The 4,752-nt window shown below is 38.4% G+C and overlaps 1 pseudogene; it reads left to right on the top strand.

Annotated features, from left to right (window-relative positions):
• The first annotated feature begins 354 nt into the window (after positions 1-354).
• On the top strand, positions 355-3,340 carry LOC116676291 (claudin-10-like; annotated as a pseudogene).
• Positions 3,341-4,752: the final 1,412 nt, after the last annotated feature.

Here is a 4,752-nt window from a genome sequence, read left to right as displayed (position 1 = left end):
ATAAGTGCTTAGGTGAGCACTCTCAGTCCAGATTTAACAACTCTCAACTGTGGCCCATGGGAACCTGAGCAACTGTTGTCTCTCACCCACATGTAAATTACTACCTGAAACAACAGCACACCCCTGATGTGTATCTGTAAGAATTTGAATTAAGTAGTCCAGCTCAGGATGTACATGTCTTCTGCATAAGCAACAGGCTGCCATTTAAAGATAAAACACAAAAAAGGGTATCACAATTTTAATTGTGGATGAGTAATCGATGATCAGAAATAGAATTTTTTGGAAATAACCTATTGCAAGAGCTTCCTTGGATCTTAAATCTAGATAGCAGAACAACTCACACAGAAGCCGGGGATGCAGATCCGTGTGGTCCAGATCTGGGGTTTCCTGATGATCGTTGTTGGCTGGATCTTTGTTGCCTGCACCATGGCCATGGAGGGCTGGAAGATCAGCACCATTGGGGGCATGGGGGGCTCCGCCGTCGTCAAGGTGAGATGGTACTGGTCCAACCTGTGGAGATCCTGTGTTACGGACTCAATCATATCAGTAACTGTTACGACTACCCTGTGCTCTGGTCTGTGGAGGGTAGGTAATACATTGTCCACCCTATCTAACAAACCTAGTGTCTCCACTCACATCTAAACTAGTCATTAATCTCTATTTGCGTGTTACTGTGTGACTCCAGGTCACATCCAGATAGTACGAGGCCTGCTGATGGCAGCTCTTTCCCTCTCCGCGTGCTGGGGTTTGTGCTTGGTATGATGGGCATGGAGTGCACCTTCATTGGGGGAAAAGACCGGTCAAAGTACAAGAAGATTTGCGCCAGCGGATGGTGCCACATAATCAGCGGTAATTTCTAGATTAATTGATAGCAGCAGATGTATGTACAAGCTGTGCATGTGTCAGTGTGCCTTTAGCAAAATGCAATGTAACTTAATTTATAGCGTCATTATAAGATCAATCAAACTGTCCAATATTTTGGTTTATGACCTGCAAAATGAATGACATTTCCCTCATTGTGTTTAGCTTATTAGCAAGAGTTAACGCCTGCACCAAAATAATGTGGTGAACATGGTAAAAATCATATTTGCTAAATATATGCATGTCAGCATTTTGTTTGTGATAATGTTGGGATTTCTTATGTAGCATTTGGCTTAATGATCCAAATCCACAAATGCCTAATCCTCTGAAAAAAACAACAAAAAACTTGACATTAAGGATAGGAAATCAACAAATATGCAGTAGTGCAAGATTTCTCTTAAGCGTTTCTGGATTTGAATTTTGTTGGCATTTGTTCTTTAAACTTAATTTGTAATTGTAATATCATGAGATAGATTAGTGTTTTCCTATATTTTTGTTTGTGAGCCCCTAAAAACAAAGAAATTTCCCCCCCATTGTTTTACTTGAATATTTTATATTTAGAGACCTGGAGAGTTAATTTTGTCCAGCAATAAAAATAAAAAAGACAAGAATTGAATTAATTAATTGAATTAATAAGTTTTTTTATTTAAAAAATTTGGTAATAATTTTGTGACCTCCTCATATTTCTCTTGTAAACTGTTTGGGCGTTCCACCCTCATGTTGGGAAACACTGATGTCTTTTTCTCTTACTAAAGGCAACATTGCATAGTAAACAGTATTTTCTGAACTTAACACTCAACATGATTTCTCATCAGGTTTGCTGTCCACATGTGGGTATGCTGTTTATGCACATTATGTCTCATTTGAATACTTCAGTCTTAACTTTGATGGACTAAAGTAAGTTAACAGCCTCAAATGTAACTATATATTCTGTTTGAGCAAGAAAAACCAAACATTAATCATTATAATCAATCAGATTAAAACATCAATCCTAAAGAAATATCTGTTTTAACACTGACAGATATGACCTTGGCACCCCGTTGTTCCTCGGCTGGGTCGGCTCGGCCTTTCACATGACTGGTGGTTTCTTCTATGTGTGGTCAGTGTGTGCGCCGTTCTGCGGAGAAGAGAAACGTGAGTACACACACGCACTTGTACTGTACATGTTGTTGCAACATGTCAGGTGAAGTAACCAATAAACTCACTTCCTTAATAAATACCTATGTGCTTAAGTAAAATGACTCATTTTCAAAATGCATAAGGCTGTACAGAGCAGGTGAAAGGTGAGGGTGTGCAGATAAACACTGTGGGTACGCTCCCCCTCACCTTGTAGTACAACCCTAAAGCCATTGGTGTAAATAAGCCATAGTGAATTAGCATACCTTGGCAGAAAGATTGTCAACCGGGGGGAACGGCTAAACCTACAAGCACTCTACATCTCACTAATTCTGGAGTCTCCACAAAGAAAATTATGTTTTTTACCCTTCAGTTTTTGTGTACATTAATAAACATAAGACATGATCATTAGTGACTTTAAAGGTGCTGATAGGTGGACTGTGTTACATTTGGGCAGAGCCAGGCTTGGAAGTTGTTGTTTTTTTTTTTTTTTTTTTTTTTTTTTTAGGTATGAGAGTGTTGATCTTTTCATCTGATGGGAAAAAGTAAATAGCATTTTGTCCTAATATATTTATTATTTAAACTGCTTATAGTGAGTAAAATCCTCTGCTACTCTTCCTCAGCTAGATTATTTCTTAGTGAAGGCAACTACTAATCAGCTGATACATTTGATTGGTTCTGGAGAGCTATTAAGTATACTGTAAATGCAATAGCTGTAACGCAGGTTTTGCATGCATGTAAGCCACAGCTACATAGAGGACACAAGGCATGTCATTAGTTTTTTGGGGGGGATTTACTAAGCGGTTGTCTGGGATTTTTGGGGGCTTTAGCAACCTGGGGGAGATCTGTAAGGCAGCAGTGTTTTGATCTGAATGATGTGTGGAGGGGGCAATAAACCGCATTCTTTATGTTGGGAAAACGCCAAAAACATACTTGAATAGTTGACTGAACAAATAAATGATTTGAAAAACATTAGGTGCATTGGGGAGAACTTACAATCTCTGGCCTCAGTATTTTGAAAAATCTCGGTTACAGCATACATGGAGCATGGTGAGATATAAGTAAGAGGGATCCAGCAGCCCTGTAATGTTTGACGATAATGTGTTTCTCTCTCCAGGGAAATAAATGTCCAGCCACTACCAGACCTCGAGCAAAACAAGCCCACCTCACCTCTGTCCACAGTGTCCAAGATCACATTCAAGACCAAAGTGGCCTCAGAGTCAGAGTTTTCGCCTAAGTCTAAGCAGTCAGACCTGTCTGGAACTTCCTCAAGTTTAGAACGCACATCCAAATCTGGACGCACAGCCAAGTCAAGGCAGTCATCCCAGACTGGGCAAACCACACCCCGCTCTGCAATGTGGAGGTCAGGATCCGAGGCGGGATCAGAGTCACTAACGGGGCCAACTATGTCAGGCAGCTCGAGTATTAAGACTAAACGGTTCTTAAAAAATCTTATATTTGAATAAATGTGAGTCATAATGTGACGGACTCATGATCTGATGCTTTTCTATTCAATGTATAAAACGGTGGTAAAAGCAAATTTAGCAATATGTGTTTTGTTCTATAAATAGATATCAAATCTTACAAATCTTTTTTTTCACTGAAGTGATTAGTAGACAGTTTGCTGCCTGATCATGTTGTCATCTATAATGTTTTACATTCAGGAACCATATATATATTCATTATAACTGAGGCACATCCATGTCTGATCAAATTGGCGGCCTTTATGTAGACGTTCAAAACACCAAAGAGCAACTCCGCCAGGCTTATTAGGTCTGGTTGACAGTAAACAGTGTCTGCTTTTCTGGTTTAAACCTTCACAAAAAACACAGCCAGTTGTAAGAAGATTGGATCTACAGTTTACATCTGAAGCAAAGCCCTTGTGGCTTTTCTTTTCTTTTCTTTTTTGATTATTAGCGGACTTATACCTTCATAAGATAGTAAGGAATTTAATACCTTGGCATTTAGCACTATTGGCTCTACTTTTCATCTTCTACACATGTCATCTTAGTTACTGTTGGACTTAGTACGTAAAGGCTCTCTTTTTACCAGACTGGAGAGATGTGTAGGACACTGGCTCAGATCCTGGCCTGCTGCTCTGCATAGTGGGCTGGGGCTTTGTGGCTTGCACCCTTGCCATGGACCACTGGAGGTAGGCAATAAGAGTATGAAGAAACAAATAGAATAATTAATTTGATTGCCTTCAGCCCTAGATAATAGCTTGAATAAAACAATATAAGAACCCTGCAAATGTAAAAAAAAAAAACTATTAACCTGATTGCTAACATAAAAACATGTGTCATCCAAAGTGAATTTAGCTGAACTGGCAACCTGTTTGTGTAAATGTGCATGATCAGAGTGTCAGTGTGTATCCTCTTATTTTCTGTTTCCTAATACAAGATTGCATAATAATAAATGATAAATGGTAATTCATTTGCATGTGATACAATTTGTTTGTTGTGGCGTCAATTTAAAACAACTTTTGGCAACTTCGGCAATGATTAGGGTTGGGCAATATGACGATATATATATATATAAAATAAAAATTCTTTTGTATATACATTTTCCTGTATTGGTTCTATCAATATGTCGAAAAACCAGCAGCCATAATGAATTATCACAATGTTTACATTATTTAGGACACCTTACGTTCTATCCTTAAAAATAAAAATCTCTCATTACTTTTCATTTGTCATTTATTTAATTCATAAAGAGCATACAGAAATATCAGAAAAAAATCCCTACTGTGTATAAGTATAATAGATTTGGGCCATA

The sequence above is a fragment of the Etheostoma spectabile genome, unplaced genomic scaffold (genome assembly GCF_008692095.1).
Source record: "Etheostoma spectabile isolate EspeVRDwgs_2016 unplaced genomic scaffold, UIUC_Espe_1.0 scaffold00002964, whole genome shotgun sequence".
Lineage (NCBI taxonomy): Eukaryota > Metazoa > Chordata > Actinopteri > Perciformes > Percidae > Etheostoma > Etheostoma spectabile.
Note: the sequence above shows the minus strand (reverse complement) of the source record. Positions and strands in the feature narration are given on the sequence as shown.